We start from the raw sequence: 17,140 nt of genomic DNA, 5'->3' as shown, positions 1-17,140 counted from the left end.
CTTCGGGTAAGGGTTAGGGTTAGGGTTAGGGTTAGGGGACGGGGACGGGGACGGTTTAGCGTACAGGTTAGAGTATGACAATTGTTTAGGGTGAGCGTACGTTTTAGGGTACGGGTTAGTGTTAGCGTACGGGTTAGGATTAGGGGACGGGTTAGGGTAAGGCTTCGTGTAAGGGTTAGGGTTAGGGTTAGGGTTAGGGTTAGGGGACGGGGACGGTTTAGGGTACAGGTTAGGGTACGACAACGGTTTATGGTGAGCGTACGTGTTAGGGTATGGTTTAGTGTTAGCGTACGGGTTAGGATTAGGGGACGGGTTAGGGTAAGCCTTCGGGTAAGTGTTAGGGTTAGGGTTAAGGTTAGGGTTAGGGTTAGGGGACGGGGATGGTTTAGGATACGGTTTAGGGTACGACAACGGTTTAGGGTGAGCGTACGTATTAGGGCATTGGTTAGGGTTAGCGTATGGTTTAGGATTAGGGGACGGGTTAGGTTAAGGCTTCGGGTAAGGGTTAGGGTTAGGGTTAGGGTTCGGGGACGGGGAAGGTTTAGGGTACAGGTTAGGGTACGACAACGGTTTAGTGTGAGCGTACGTGTTAGGGAACGGGATAGTGTTAGCGTACGGTTCAGGATTAGGGGACGGGTTAGGGTCAGGCTTCGGGTAAGGGTTAGGGTTAGGTTTAGGGTTAGGGTTAGGGGACGGGGACGGTTTAGGGTACAGTTTAGGGTAAGGCAACGGTTTAGGGTGAGCGTATATGTTAGGGTACGGTTTAGTGATAGCGTACCGTTTAGGATTAGGGGACGGTTTAGGGTAAGGCTTCGGGTAGGGGTTAGGGTTAGGGTTAGGGTTAGGGGACGGGGACGGTTTAGGGTACAGGTTAGTGTACGACAACGGTTTAGGGTGAGCGTACGTGTTAGGGTACGGTTTAGTGTTAGCGTACGGGTTAGGATTAGGGGACGGGTTAGAGTAAGGCTTCGGGTAAGTGTTAGGGTTAGGGTTAGGGTTAGCGTTAGAGTTAGGGGACGGGGATGGTTTAGGGTATAGGTTAGGGTACGACAACGGTTTAGGGTGAGCGTACGTGTTAGAGTACGGGTTAGTGTTAGCGTACGGGTTAGGATTAGGGGACGGGTTATGGTAAGGCTTCGGGTAAGGATTAGGGTTAGGGTTAGGGTTAGCGTTAGGGTTAGAGGACGGGGACGGTTTAGGGTACAGTTTAGGGTACGACAATGGTTTAGGGTGAGCGTACGTGTTAGGATACAGCTTAGTGTTAGTGTACGGGTTAGGATTACGGGACCGGTTAGGGTAAGGCTTCGGGTAAGGGTTAGGGTTAGGGTTAAGGTTAGGTTTAGGGTTAGGTGACGGGGACGGTTTAGGGTACAGGTTAGGGTACGACAACGGTTTAGGGTGAGCGTACGTGTTAGGGTACAGATTAGTGTTAGCGTACGGGTTAGGATTAGGGGACGGGTTAGGGTAAGACTTCGGGTAAGTGTTAGGGTTAGGGTTAGGGTTAGGGGACGGGGACGGTTTAGTGTACAGGTTAGGGTAAGAAAACGGTTCAGGGTGAGCGTATATGTTAGGGTACGGTTTAGTGATAGCGTACCGTTTAGGATTAGGGGACGGTTTAGGGTAAGGCTTCGGGTAAGGGTTACCGTAATGCTTAGGTTTAGGGTTAGGGGACAGGGACGGTTTAAGGTACAGGATAGGGGACGACAACGGTTTAGGGTGAGCTTACATGTTAGGGTACGGGTTAGTGTTAGCGTATAGGTTAGGATTAGGGGACGGGTTAGGGTAAGGCTTCGGGTAAGGGTTACTGTTAGGGTTAGGGTTATGGTTAGGGGACGGGGACGGTTTATGGTACAGGTTAGGGTACGACAAAGGTTTATCGTGTGCGTACGTGTTAGGGTACGGGTTAGTGTTAATGTACGGGTTAGGATTAGGGGACGGGTTAGGGTAAGGCTTCGGGTAGGGGTTAGGGTTAGGGTTAGGGGACGGGGATGGTTTAGGGTACAGTTTAGGGTACGACAAAGGTTTAGGGTGAGCGTACGTGTTAGTGTACGGGTTAGTGTTAGTGTACGGGTTAGGATTAGGGGACGGGTTAGGGTAAGACTTCGGGTAAGGGTTAGGGTTAGGGGACGGGGATGGGGATGGGGACGGTTTAGTGTTCAGGTTAGGGTACGAAAAATGTTTAGGGTGAGCGTACGTGTTAGGGTATAGGTTTGTGGTAGCGTATGGGTTAGGATTAGGGGACGGGTTAGGGTAAGGCTTCGGGTAAGGTTTAGTGTTAGGGTTAGGGTTATGGTTAGGGGACGGGGACGGTTTACGGTACAGGTTAGGGTACGACAATGGTTTATCGTGTGCGTATGTATTAGGGTACGGGTTAGTGTTAACGTAGGGGTTAGGATTAGGGGACGGGTTAGGGTAAGGCTTCGGGTAAGGGTTAGGCTTAGGCTTAGGGTTAGCATTAGGGTTAGGGGATGGGGAAGGTTTAGGGTACAGGTTAGGGTACGAAAAAGGTTTAGGGTGAGCGTAAGTGTTAGGTTATGGGTTAGTGTTAGGTTACGGTTTAGGTTTAGGGGACGGGATAGGGTAAGGCTTCGGGTAAGGGTTAGGGTTAGGGTTAGCGTTAGCGTTAGGGTTACGGGACGGGGACGATTTAGGGTACAGGTTAGGGTAACAACGGTGTAGTGTGAGCGTACGTGTTAGGGTACGGGTTAGTGTTAGCGTACGGGTTAGGATTAGTGGACGGGTTAGAGGAAGGCTTCGGGTAAGGCTTAGGGTTAGGGTAAGGTTTAGCGTTAGGATTAGGGGACGGGGATTGTTTATGGTACAGGTTAGGGTAAGACAACGGCTTACGTTGAGCGTACGTGTTAGGGTACTGGTTAGTGTTAGCGTACAGGTTAGGATTATGGGAGGGTTTGGGTAAGGCTTCGGGTACGGTTTAGGGTTAGGGGACGGGGACGGGAATGGGGACGGGGACGATTTAGTGTTCAGGTTAGGGTACGAAAACGGTTTAGGGTGAGCATACGTGTTAGGGTATGGGTTTGTGGTAGCGTACGGGTTAGGATTAGGGGACGGGTTAGGGTAAGGCTTCGGGTAAGGTTTAGTGTTAGGGTTATGGTTATGGTTAGGGGACGGGGACGGTTTACGGTACAGGTTAGGGTACGACAACGGTTTATCGTGTGCGTACGTATTAGTGTACGAGTTAGTGTTAACGTACGGGTTAGTATTAGGGGACGGTTTAGGGTAAGGCTTCTGGTAAGGGTTAGGGTTAGGGTTAGAGTTAGGGTTAGGGGACGGGGATGGTTTAGGTTACAGGTTAGGGTACGACAACGGTTTGGGGTGAGCGTACGTTTTAGGGTACGGGTTATGTTAGCGTACGGGTTAGGATTAGGGGACGGGTTAGGCTAAGGCTTCGGGTAAGGGTTAGGGGACGGGGACGGGGATGGGTAGGGTACACGTTAGGGTACGACAACGGTTTAGGGTCAGCGTACGTGTTAGGGTATGGGTTAGTGTTAGCGTACGAGTTAGGATTAGGGGACGTGTTAGGGTAAGGCTTCGGGTAAAGGTTAGTGTTAGGGTTAGGGGACGGGGACGGGGACGGTTTAGGGTACAGATTAGAGTACAACAAAAGTTGAGGGTGAGCGTACATGTTAGGGTACGGGTTAATGTTAGCGTACGGTTTAGGATTAGGGGACGTGTTAGGGTAAGGCTTCGGGTAAGGTTTAGGGTTAGGGTTAGGGTTAGGGTTAGGGGACGGTGACGGATTAGGGTACAGGTTAGGGTACGACAACGGTGTAGGGTGAGCGTACATGTTAGGGTACGGGTTAGTGTTAGCGTACGGGTTAGGAATATGGGACAGGTTAGGTTAAGGCTTCGGGTAAGAGTTAGGGTTATTGTTAGGGTTAGGGTTAGGGGACGGGGACGGTTTAGGGTACAAGTTAGGGTACGACAGAGGTTTAGGGTGAGTGTACGTGTTAGGGTATGGGTTAGTGTTAGCGTACGTGTTAGGATTAGGGGAAGGGTTAGGGTAAGGCTTCGGGTAAGGTTTAGAGTTAGGGTTAGGGTTAACGTTAGGGTTAGGGGATGGGGACGGTTTAGGGTACAGGTTAGGGTACGACAACGGTTTAGGGTGAGCGTACGTGTTAGGGTATGGTTTAGTGTTAGCGTACGGGTTAGGAATAGGTGACGGGTTAGAGTAAGGCTTCGGGTAAGGGTTAGGGATAGTGTTAGGGTTAGCGTTAGAGTTAGGGGATGGGGACGGTTTAGGGTACAGGTTAGGGTACGACAACGGTTTAGGGTGAGCGTACGTGTTAGGGTACGGGTTAGTGTTAGCGTACGGGTTAGGATTAGGGGACAGGTTGGGGTAAAGCTTCGGTTAATGGTTAGGGTTAGGGTTAGGGGACGGGGACGGGGACGGGGACGGGTACGGTTTAGTATTCAGGTTAGGGCACGACAACGGTTTAGGGTGAGCGTACGTGTTAGGGTATGGGTTAGTGTTAGCGTACGGGTTAGAACTAGGGGACGGGTTAGGGTAAGGCTTCGGGTAAGGGGTAGGGTTAGGCTTAGGGTTACGGTTAGTGGACGGGGACGGTTTAGGGTACAGGTAAGGGTACGACAACGGTTTAGGGTGAGCGTACGTGTTAGGATACGGGTTAGTGTTAGCGTACGGTTTAGGATTAGGGGACGGGTAGGGTAAGGCTTCGGGTAAGGGTTAGGGTTAGGGTTAGGGTTAGGGGACGGGGACGGGGACGGTTTAGGGTACAGGTTAGAGTATGACAATGGTTTAGGGTGAGCGTACGTGTTAGGGTACGGGTTAGTGTTAGCGTACGGGTTAGGATTAGGGGACGGGTTAGGGTAAGTCTTCGGGTAAGTGTTAGGGTTAGGGTTAAGGTTAGGGTTAGGGTTAGGGGACGGGGATGGTTTAGGATACGGTTTAGGGTACGACAACGGTTTAGGGTGAGCGTACGTGTTAGGGCATTGGTTAGGGTTAGCGTATGGTTTAGGATTAGGGGACGGGTTAGGTTAAGGCTTCGGGTAAGGGTTAGGGTTAGGGTTAGGGTTCGGGGACGGGGAAGGTTTAGGGTACAGGTTAGGGTACGACAACGGTTTAGTGTGAGCGTACGTGTTAGGGAACGGGATAGTGTTAGCGTACGGTTCAGGATTAGGGGACGGGTTAGGGTCAGGCTTCGGGTAAGGGTTAGGGTTAGGTTTAGGGTTAGGGTTAGGGGACGGGGACGGTTTAGGGTACAGTTTAGGGTAAGGCAACGGTTTAGGGTGAGCGTATATGTTAGGGTACGGTTTAGTGATAGCGTACCGTTTAGGATTAGGGGACGGTTTAGGGTAAGGCTTCGGGTAGGGGTTAGGTTTAGGGTTAGGGTTAGGGGACGGGGACGGTTTAGGGTACAGGTTAGGGTACGACAACGGTTTAGGGTGAGCGTACGTGTTAGGGTACAGGTTAGTGTTAGCGTTGGCTTAGGATTAGGCGACGGGTTAGGGTAAGGCTTCGGGTAAGGGTTAGGGTTAGGGTTAGGGTTAAGTTTAGGGTTAGGGGACGGGGACGGTTTAGGGTACAGTTTAGGGTATGACAACGGTTTAGGGAGAGCGTACGTGTTATGGTACGGTTTAGTGTTAGCGTACGGGTTAGGATTAAGGGACGGGTTAGAGTAAGGCTTCGGGTAAGTGTTAGGGTTAGGGTTAGGGTTAGCGTTAGAGTTAGGGGACGGGGATGGTTTAGGGTATAGGTTAGGGTACGACAACGGTTTAGGGTGAGCGTACGTGTTAGAGTACGGGTTAGTGTTAGCGTACGGGTTAGGATTAGGGGACGGGTTAGGGTAAGGCTTTGGGTAAGGGTTAGGGTTAGGGTTAGGGTTAGCGTTAGGGTTAGAGGACGGGGACGGTTTAGGGTACAGTTTAGGGTACGACAACGGTTTAGGGTGAGCGTACGTGTTAGGATACAGCTTAGTGTTAGTGTACGGGTTAGGATTACGGGACCGGTTAGGGTAAGGCTTCGGGTAAGGGTTAGGGTTAGGGTTAAGGTTAGGTTTAGGGTTAGGTGACGGGGACGGTTTAGGGTACAGGTTAGGTTACGACAACGGTTTAGGGTGAGCGTTCGTGTTAGGGTACAGATTAGTGTTAGCGTACGGGTTAGGATTAGGGGACGGGTTAGGGTAAGACTTCGGGTAAGTGTTAGGGTTAGGGTTAGGGTTAGGGGACGGGGACGGTTTAGTGTACAGGTTAGGGTAAGAAAACGGTTCAGGTTGCGCGTACGTGTTAGGGTATGGGTTAGTGTTAGGGTACGGGTTAGGATTAGGGGACAGGTTAGGGTAAGGCTTCGGGTAAGGGTTACCGTAATGCTTAGGGTTAGGGTTAGGGGACAGGGACGGTTTAAGGTACAGGATAGGGGACGACAACGGTTTAGGGTGAGCTTACATGTTAGGGTACGGGTTAGTGTTAGCGTACAGGTTAGGATTAGGGGACGGGTTAGGGTAAGGCTTCGGGTAAGGGTTACTGTTAGGGTTAGGGTTATGGTTAGGGGACGGGGACGGTTTACGGTACAGGTTAGGGTACGACAAAGTTTTATCGTGTGCGTACGTGTTAGGGTACGGGTTAGTGTTAATATACGGGTTAGGATTAGGGGACGGGTTAGGGTAAGGCTTCGGGTAGGGGTTAGGGTTAGGCTTAGGGTTAGCATTAGGGTTAGGGGATGGGGACGGTTTAGGGTACAGGTTAGGGTACGAAAAATGTTTAGGGTGAGCGTACGTGTTAGGGTATAGGTTTGTGGTAGTGTACGGGTTAGGATTAGGGGACGGGTTAGGGTAAGGCTTCGGGTAAGGTTTAGTGTTGTAGGGTTATGGTTAGGGGACGGGGACGGTTTACGGTACAGGTTAGGGTACGACAATGGTTTATCGTGTGCGTATGTATTAGGGTACTGGTTAGTGTTAACGTAGGGGTTAGGATTAGGGGACGGGTTAGGGTAAGGCTTCGGGTAAGGGTTAGGCTTAGGCTTAGGGTTAGCATTAGGGTTAGGGGATGGGGAAGGTTTAGGGTACAGGTTAGGGTACGAAAACGGTTTAGGGTGAGCGTAAGTGTTAGGTTATGGGTTAGTGTTAGGTTACGGTTTAGGTTTAGGGGACGGGATAGGGTAAGGCTTCGGGTAAGGGTTAGGGTTAGGGTTAGCGTTAGCGTTAGGGTTACGGGACGGGGACGATTTAGGGTACAGGTTAGGGTAACAACGGTGTAGTGTGAGCGTACGTGTTAGGGTACGGGTTAGTGTTAGCGTACGGGTTAGGATTAGTGGACGGGTTAGAGGAAGGCTTCGGGTAAGGGTTAGGGTTAGGGTTAGGTTTAGCGTTAGGATTAGGGGACGGGGATTGTTTATGGTACAGGTTAGGGTAAGACAACGGCTTACGTTGAGCGTACGTGTTAGGGTACTGGTTAGTGTTAGCGTACGGGTTAGGATTATGGGAGGGTTTGGGTAAGGCTTCGGGTACGGGTTAGGGTTAGGGTTAGGGGACGGGGACGGGAATGGGGACGGGGACGATTTAGTGTTCAGGTTAGGGTACGAAAACGGTTTAGGGTGAGCATACGTGTTAGGGTATGGGTTTGTGGTAGCGTACGGGTTAGGATTAGGGGACGGGTTAGGGTAAGGCTTCGGGTAAGGTTTAGTGTTAGGGTTATGGTTATGGTTAGGGGACGGGGACGGTTTACGGTACAGGTTAGGGTACGACAACGGTTTATCGTGTGCGTACGTATTAGTGTACGAGTTAGTGTTAACGTACGGGTTAGTATTAGGGGACGGTTTAGGGTAAGGCTTCTGGTAAGGGTTAGGGTTAGGGTTAGAGTTAGGGTTAGGGGACGGGGATGGTTTAGGTTACAGGTTAGGGTACGACAACGGTTTGGGGTGAGCGTACGTTTTAGGGTACGGGTTATGTTAGCGTACGGGTTAGGATTAGGGGACGGGTTAGGCTAAGGCTTCGGGTAAGGGTTAGGGTTACGGTTAGAGTTAGGGTTAGGGGACGCAGACGGTTTAGGGTACAGGTTAGGGTACAACAACGGTTTAGGGTGACCGTAGTTGTTAGGGTAGGGTTTAGTGTTAGCGTACGGGTTAGGATTAGGGGACGGGTTAGAGTAAGGCTTCGGGTAAGGATTAGGGTTAGGGTTAGGGTTAGCGTTAGAGTTATGGGACGGGGACTGTTTAGGGTACAGGTTAGGGTACGACAACGGTTTAGGGTGAGCGTACGTGTTAGGGTACGGGTTAGTGTTAGCGTACGGGTTAGGATTAGGGGACGGGTTAGGGTAAGGCTTCGGGTAAAGGTTAGGGTTAGGGTTAGGGGACGGGGACGGGGACGGTTTAGTATTCAGGTTAGAGTACGACAACGGTTTAGGGTGAGCGTACATGTTAGGGTACGGGTTAGTGTTAGCGTACGGGTTAGGATTAGGGGACGGGTTCGGGTAAGGCTTCGGGTAAGGGTTAGGGTTAGGGTTAGGGTTAGGGTTAGGGGACGGGGACGGTTTAGGGTACAGGTTAGGGTACGACAACGGTGTAGGGTGAGCGTACGTGTTAGGGTATGGGTTAGTGTTAGCGTACGGGTTAGGATTAGGGGACGGGTTAGGTTAAGGCTTCGGGTAAGGGTTAGGGTTACTGTTAGGGTTAGGGTTAGGGGACGGGGACGGTTTAGGGTACAGGTTAGGGTACGACAACGGTTTAGGGTGAGTGTACGTGTTAGGGTACGGGTTAGTGTTAGCGTACGGGTTAGGATTAGGTGACGGGTTAGGGTAAGGCTTCGGGTACGGGTAGGGTTAGGGTTAACGTTAGGGTTAGGGGATGGGGACGGTTTAGGGTACAGGTTAGGGTACGACAACGGTTTAGGGTGAGCGTACGTGTTAGGGTATGGGTTAGTGTTAGCGTACGGGTTAGGATTAGGGGACGGGTTAGGGTAAGCCTTCGGGTAAGGGTTAGGGTTAGGGTTAGGGTTAGCGTTAGGGTTAGGGGACGGGGATGGTTTAGGATACAGTTTAGGGTACGACAACGGTTTAGGGTGAGCGTACGTGTTAGGGTACGGGTTAGTGTTAGCATACGGTTTAGGATTAGGGGACGGGTTGGGGTAAAGCTTCGGTTAATGGTTAGGGTTAGGGTTAGGGTTCGGGTTCGGGGACGGGGACGGACGGTTTAGTATTCAGTTTAGGGTGCGACAACGGTTTAGGGTGAGCGTACGTGTTAGGGTATGGGTTAGTGTTAGCGTACGGTTTAGAACTAGGGGACGGGTTAGGGTAAGGCTTCGGGTAAGGGGTAGGGTTAGGTTTAGGGTTACGGTTAGGGTTCGGGGTCGGTTTAGGGTACAGTTTAGGGTACGACAACGGTTTAGGGTGAGCGTACATGTTAGGATACGGGTTAGTGTTAGCGTACGGTTTAGGATTAGGGGACGGGTTAGGGTAAGGCTTCGGGTAAGGGTTAGGGTTTGGGTTAGGGTTAGGGTTAGACTTAGGGGACGGGGACGCTTTAGGGTACAGGTTAGAGTACGACAATGGTTTAGGGTGAGTGTACGTGTTAGGGTACGGGTTAGTGTTAGCGTACGGGTTAGGATTAGGGGACGGGTTAGGGTAAGCCTTTGGGTAAGTGTTAGGGTTAGGGTTAAGGTTAGGGTTAGGGTTAGGGGACGGGGATGGTTTAGGATACGGTTTAGGGTACGACAACGGTTTAGGGTGAGCGTACGTGTTAGGGCATTGGTTAGGGTTAGCATATGGTTTAGGATTAGGGGACGGGTTAGGTTAAGGCTTCGGGTAAGGGTTAGGGTTAGGGTTAGGGTTAGGGTTCGGGGACGGGGAAGGTTTAGGGTACAGTTTAGGGTGCGACAACGGTTTAGTGTGAGCGTACGTGTTAGGGAACGGGATAGTGTTAGCGTACGGTTCAGGATTAGGGGACGGGTTAGGGTAAGGCTTCGGGTAAGGGTTAGGGTTAGGTTTAGGGTTAGGGTTAGGGTTCGGGGTCGGTTTAGGGTACAGTTTAGGGTAAGGCAACGGTTTAGGGTGAGCGTATATGTTAGGGTACGGTTTAGTGTTAGCGTACCGTTTAGGATTAGGGGACGGTTTAGGGTAAGGCTTCGGGTAAGGGTTAGGGTTTGGGTTAGGTTTAGGGTTAGGGTTAGGGGACGGGGACGGTTTAGGGTACAGGTTAGGGTACGACAACGGTTTAGGGTGAGCGTACGTGTTAGGGTACAGGTTAGTGTTAGCGTACGGCTTAGGATTAGGCTACGGGTTAGGGTAAGGCTTCGGGTAAGGGTTAGGGTTAGGGTTAGGGTTAGGGTTAGGGTTAGGGTTACGGGGACGGTTTAGGGTACAGGTTAGTGTACGACAACGGTTTAGGGTGAGCGTACGTGTTAGGGTACGGGTTAGTGTTAGCGTACGGGTTCGGATTACGGGACGGGTTAGGGTAAGGCATCGGGTAAGGGTTAGGGTTAGGGTTAGGGGACGGGGACGGTTTAGGGTACAGGTTAGGGTACGACAACGGTTTAGGGTGAGCGTACGTGTTAGGGTACGTGTTAGTGTTAGCGTAAGGGTTAGGAGTAGGGGACGGGTTAGGGTAAGGCTTCGGGTAAGGGTAAGGGTTAGGGTTAGGGTTAGCGTTAGGGTTAGGGGACGGGGACGGTTTAGGGTACAGGTTAGGGTACGACAACGGTTTAGGGTGAGCGTACGTGTTAGGGTACGGTTTAGTGTTAGCGTACGGGTTAGGATTAGGGGACGGGTTAGTGTAAGGCTTCGGGTAAGGGTTAGGGTTAGGGTTAGGGTTAGGGTACGGGGATGGTTTAGGGTACAGGTTAGGGTACGACAACGGTTTAGGATGAGCGTACGTGTTAGGGTATGGGTTAGTGTTAGCGTACGGGATAGGATTACGGGACGGGTTAGGGTAAGGCTTCGGGTAAGGATTAGGGTTAGGGTTAGGGTTAGGGTTAGGGGACGGGGACGGTTTAGGGTACAGATTAGGGTACGACAACGGTTTAGGGTGAGCGTACGTGTTAGGGTACAGGTTAGTGTTAGCGTACGGGTTAGGATTAGGGGACGGGTTAGGGTAAGGCTTCGGGTAAGGGTTAGGGTTAGCGTTAGGGTTAGGGGACGGGGACGGTTTAGGGTACAGGTTAGGGTACGACAACGGTTTAGGGTGAGCGTACGTGTTAGGGTATGGGTTAGTGTTAGCGTACGGGTTAGGATTAGGGGACGGGTTAGGGTAAGGCTTCGGGTAAGGGTTAGGGTTAGGGTTAGGGTTAGGGATAGGGTATGGTGACGGGGACGGTTTAGGGTACAGGTTAGGGTACGACAACGGTTTAGGGTGAGCGTACGTGTTAGGGTATATGTTAGAGTTAGCGTATGGGTTAGGATTAGGGGACGGGTTTGGGCAAGGCTTTGGGTAAGGGTTAGGGTTAGGGTTAGGGGACAGGGACGGTTTAGGGTACAGGTTAGGGTAGGGCAAAGTTTTAGGGGTTGCGTACGTGTTAGGGTACGGGTTAGTGTTAGCGTACGGGTTAGGATTAGGGGATGGGTTAGGGTAAGGCTTCGGGTAAGGGTTAGGGATAGGGTTAGGGTTAGGGGACGGGGACGGTTTAGGGTACAGGTTAGGGTACGACAACGGTTCAGGGTGAGCGTACGTGTTAGGGTATGGGTTAGTGTTAGCGTACGGGTTAGGATTGGGGGACGGGTTAGGGTAAGGCTTCGGGTAAGGGTTAGGCTTAGGGTTAGGGTTAGGGTTAGGGGACGGGGACGGTTTAGGGTACAGGTTAGGGTAAGAAAACGGTTCAGGGTGTGCGTACGTGTTAGGGTATGGGTTAGTGTTAGGGTACGGGTTAGGATTAGGGGACAGGTTAGGGTAAGGCTTCGGGTAAGGGTTACCGTAAGGCTTAGGGTTAGGGTTAGGGGACAGGGACGGTCTAAGGTACAGGTTAGGGGACGACATCGGTTTAGGGTGAGCGTACATGTTAGGGTACGGGTTAGTGTTAGCGTACAGGTTAGGATTAGGGGACGGGTTAGGGTAAGGCTTCGGGTAAGGGTTACTCTTAGGGTTAGGGTTATGGTTAGGGGACGGGGACGGTTTACGGTACAGGTTAGGGTACGACAAAGGTTTATCGTGTGCATACGTGTTAGGGTACGGGTTAGTGTTAATGTACGGGTTAGGATTAGGGGACGGGTTAGGGTAAGGCTTCGGGTAGGGGTTAGGGTTAGGGTTAGGGTTAGGGACGGGGATGGTTTAGGGTACAGTTTAGGGTACGACAAAATTTAGGGTGAGCGTACGTGTTAGTGTACGGGTTAGTGTTAGTGTACGGGTTAGGATTAGGGGACGGGTTAGGGTAAGACTTCGGGTAAGGGTTAGGGTTAGGGTTAGGGGACGGGGATGGGGATGGGGACGGTTTAGTGTTCAGGTTAGGGTACGAAAAATGTTTAGGGTGAGCGTACGTGTTAGGGTATAGGTTTGTGGTAGCGTATGGGTTAGGATTAGGGGACGGGTTAGGGTAAGGCTTCGGGTAAGGTTTAGTGTTAGGGTTAGGGTTATGGTTAGGGGACGGGGACGGTTTACGGTACAGGTTAGGGTACGACAATGGTATATCGTGTGCGTATGTATTAGGGTACGGGTTAGTGTTAACGTAGGGTTTAGGATTAGGGGACGGGTTAGGGTAAGGCTTCGGGTAAGGGTTAGGCTTAGGCTTAGGGTTAGCATTAGGGTTAGGGGATGGGGAAGGTTTAGGGTACAGGTTAGGGTACGAAAACGGTTTAGGGTGAGCGTAAGTGTTAGGTTATGGGTTAGTGTTAGTGTACGGGTTAGGATTAGGGGATGGGTTAGGGTAAGGCTTTGGGTAAGGCTTAGGTTTAGGGTTAGGGTTAGGGGACGGGGACGGTTTAGGTTACAGGTTAGGGTACGACAACGGTTTAGGGTGAGCATACGTGTTAGGGTACGGGTTAGTGTTGGCGTACGGGTTAGGATTAGGGGATGGGTTAGGGTAGGGTTCGGGTAAGGGTTAGGGTTAGGGTTAGGGTTACGGGATGGGGACGGTATAGGGTACAGATTAGGGTACGACAACGGTTTAGGGTGAGCGTACGTGTTAGGGTACGGGTTAGTGTTAGGTTACGGGTTAGGTTTCGGGGACGGGATAGGGTAAGGCTTCGGGTAAGGGTTAGGGTTAGGGTTAGCGTTAGCGTTAGGGTTACGGGACGGGGACGATTTAGGGTACAGTTTAGGGTAACAAAGGTGTAGTGTGAGCGTACGTGTTAGGGTACGGTTTAGTGTTAGCGTACGGGTTAGGATTAGTGGACGGGTTAGAGGAAGGCTTCGGGTAAGGGTTAGGGTTAGGGTTAGGTTTAGCGTTAGGATTAGGGGACGGGGACTGTTTATGGTACAGGTTAGGGTAAGACAACGGCTTAGGTTGAGCGTACGTGTTAGGGTACTAGTTAGTGTTAGCGTACGGGTTAGGATTATGGGAGGGTTTGGGTAAGGCTTTGGGTACGGGTTAGGGTTAGGGTTAGGGGACGGGGACGGGGACGGGAACGGGGACGATTTAGTGTTCAGGTTAGGGTACGAAAACGGTTTAGGGTGAGCATACGTGTTAGGGTATGGGTTTGTGGTAGCGTACGGGTTAGGATTAGGGGACGGGTTAGGGTAAGGCTTCGGCTAAGGTTTAGTGTTAGGGTTATGGTTATGGTTAGGGGACGGGGACGGTTTACGGTACAGGTTAGGGTACGAGAACGGTTTATCGTGTGCGTACGTATTAGTGTACGGGTTAGTGTTAACGTACGGGTTAGTATTAGGGGACGGTTTAGGGTAAGGCTTCTGGTAAGGGTTAGGGTTAGGGTTAGAGTTAGGGTTAGGGGACGGGGATGGTTTAGGGTACAGGTTAGGGTACGACAACGGTTTGGGGTGAGCGTACGTTTTAGGGTACGGGTTATGTTAGCGTACGGGTTAGGATTAGGGGAGGGGTTAGGGTGAGGCTTCGGGTAAGGGTTAGGGTTAGGGTTAGAGTTAGGGTTAGGGGACGCAGACGGTTTAGGGTACAGGTTAGGGTACGACAACGGTTTAGGGTGAGCGTACGTGTTAGGGTACGGGTTAGTGTTAGCGTACGGGTTAGGATTAGGGGACGGGTTAGTGTAAGGCTTCGGGTATTGGTTAGGGTTAGGGTTAGGGTTAGGGGACGGGGACGGTTTAGGGTACAGGTAAGTGTACGACAATGGTTTAGGGTGAGCGTACGTGTTAGGGTACGGTTTAGTGTTAGCGTACGGGTTAGGATTAGGGGACGGGTTACGGTAAGCCATCGGGTAAGTGTTAGGGTTTGGGTTAGGGTTCGGGTTAGGGTTAGTGTTAGGGGACGGTTTAGGGTACAGGTTAGTGTACGACAACCATTTAGGGTAAGCGTACGTGTTAGGGTACGGCTTAGTGTTAGCGTACGGGTTAGGATTAGGGGACGGGTTAGGGTAAGGCTTCGGGTAAGGGTTAGAGTTAGGGTTAGGGTTAGGGGACGGAGACAGTTTAGGGTACAGGTTAGGGTACGACAACGGTTTAGGGTGAGCGTACGTGTTAGGATACGGGTTAGTGTTAGTGTACGGGTTAGGATTAGGGTACGGGATAGGGTAAGGCTTCGGTTAAGGGTTAGGGTTATTGTTAGGGTTAGGGTTAGGGTTAGGGGACGGGGACGGTTTAGGGTACAGGTGAGGGTACGACAATGGTTTAGGGTGAGCGTATGTATTAGGGTACGGGTTAGTGTTAGCGTACGGGTTAAGATTAGGGGACAGGTTAGTGTAAAGCTTCGGTTAATGGTCAGGGTTAGGGTTAGTGTTAGAGAACGGGGACGGTTTAGGGTACAGGTTAGGGTAAGACAACGGTTTAGGGTGAGCGTACCTGTTAGGGTACGGTTTAGTGTTAGCGTACGGGTTAGGATTAGGGGACGGTTTAGGGTAAGGCTTCGGGTAAGTGTTAGGGTTTGGGTAAGGTTTAGGGTTAGGGTTAGGGGATGGTTTAGGGTACAGGTTAAGGTACGACAATGGTTTAGGTTGAGCGTACGTGTTAGGGTACGGGTTAGTGTTAGCGTACGGGTTAGGATTAGGGGACGGGTTACGGTAAGGCTTCGGGTAAGGTTTAGGGTTAGGGTTAGGGTTAGCGTTAGGGTTAGGGGACGGGGACGGTTTAGGGTACAGGTTAGGGTACGACAACGGTTTAGTGTGAGTGTACGTGTTAGGGTACGGGTTAGTGTTAGCCTACAGGTTAGGATTAGGGGACGGGTTTGGGTAAGGCTTCGGGTAAGGGTTAGGGTAAGGGTTAGGGTAAGCGTTAGGGTTAGGGGATGGGGACATTTTAGGGTACAGGTTAGGGTACGACAATGGTTTAGGGTGAGCGTACGTATTAGGGTACGGGTTAGTGTTAGCGTACGGCTTAGGATTAGGGGACAGGTTGGGGTAAAGCTTCGGTTAATGGTTAGGGTTAAGGTTAGGGTTAGGGGACGGGGAGGGGACGGGTACGGTTTAGTATTCAGGTTAGGGCACGACAACGGTTTAGGGTGAGCGTACGTGTTAGGGTACGGGCTAGTGTTAGCGTACGGTTTAGAACTAGGGGACGGGTTAGGGTAAGCCTTCGGGTAAGGGGTACGGTTAGGCTTAGGGTTAGGGTTAGGGGACGGGGACGGTTTAGGGTACAGGTAAAGGTACCACAACGGTTTAGGGTGAGCGTACGTGTTAGGGTACGGGTTAGTGTTAGCGTACGTGTTAGGATTAGTGGACGGATAGGGTAAGGCTTCAGGTAAGTGTTAGGGTTAGGTTTAGGGTTAGGGGACGGGGACCGTTTAGTGTACAGGTTAGGGTATGAAAACGGTTCAGGGTGCGCGTACGTGTTAGGGTATGGTTTAGTGTTAGCGTACGGGTTAGGATTAGGGGACGGGTTAGGGTAAGGCTTCGGGTAAGGGTTAGGGTTAGGGTTAGGGTAAGGGGACGGGGACGGTTTAGGGTACAGGTTTGTGTACGACAACGGTTTAGGGTGAGCGTACGTGTTAGGGTACATATTAGTGTTAGCGTAAGGGTTAGGAGTAGGGGACGGGTTAAGGTAAGGCTTCGGGTAAGGGTAAGGGTTATTGTTAGCATTACGGTTAGGGGACGGGGACGGTATAGGGTAAAGTTTAGGATACGACAACGCTTTATGGTGAGCGTACGTGTTAGGGTACGGGTTAGTGTTAGCGTACGGGTTAGGATTAGGTGACGGGTTAGGGTAAGGCGTCGGGTAGGGGTTTGGGTTAGGGTTAGGGCTAGGGTTAGGGGACGGGGATGGTTTAGGGTACAGGTTAGGGTACGACAATGATTTAGGGTGAGCGTACGAGTTAGGGTACGGGTTAGGGTTAGCGTACGGGTTAGGATTAGTGGACGGTTTAGGGTAAGGCTTCGGGTAAGGGTTAGGTTTAGGGTTAGGGTTAGGGTTAGGGTTAGGGGACGGGGACGGGGACGGTTTAGGGTACAGGTTAGTGTACGACAACGGTGTGGGTGAGCGTACCTGTTATGGTACGGGTTAGTGTTAGCGTACGGGTCAGGATTAGGGGATGGGTTAGGGTAAGGCTATGGGTAAGGATTAGGGTTAGGGTTAGGGTCAGGGTTAGGGTACGGGGACGGTTTAGGGTACAGGTTAGGGTACGACAACGGTTTAGGGTGAGCGTACGTGTTTGGGTTCGGGTTAGTGTTAGCGTACGTGTTAGGATGAGGGGACGGGTTATGGTAAGGCTTTGGGTAAGGGTTAGGTATAGGGTTAGTGTTAGGGTTAGGGGACAGGGACCGTTTAGGCTACAGGTCAGGGTATGACAACAGTTTAGGGTTAGCGTACGTGTTAGGGTACGGGTTAGTGTTAGCGTACGGGTTAGGATTAGGGGACGGGTTAGGGTAAGGTTCGGGTAAGGGTTAGGGTTAGGGATAGGGTTAGGGTTAGGGTTCGGGGACGGGTACGCTTTAGGGTACAGGTTAGGGTACGACAACGGTTTAGGGTGAGCGTACGTGTTAGGGTACGGGTTAGTGTTAGCGTACGGGTTAGGATTACGGGACATGTTAGGGTAAGGCTTCGGGTAAGGGTTAGGATTAGTGTTAGGGTTAGGGTTAGGGGACAGGGACGGGGACGGTTTATGGTACAGGTTAGTGTACGACA

This window comes from Delphinapterus leucas, chromosome 4, assembly GCF_059928025.1.
Source record: "Delphinapterus leucas isolate spDelLeu-1000000601 "Yukka" chromosome 4, BTC_Dleu_Yukka2, whole genome shotgun sequence".
NCBI classification, from domain to species: Eukaryota; Metazoa; Chordata; class Mammalia; order Artiodactyla; family Monodontidae; genus Delphinapterus; species Delphinapterus leucas.
The sequence above is the reverse complement of the archived record's forward strand: the minus strand, read 5'-3'. Positions refer to the sequence as shown.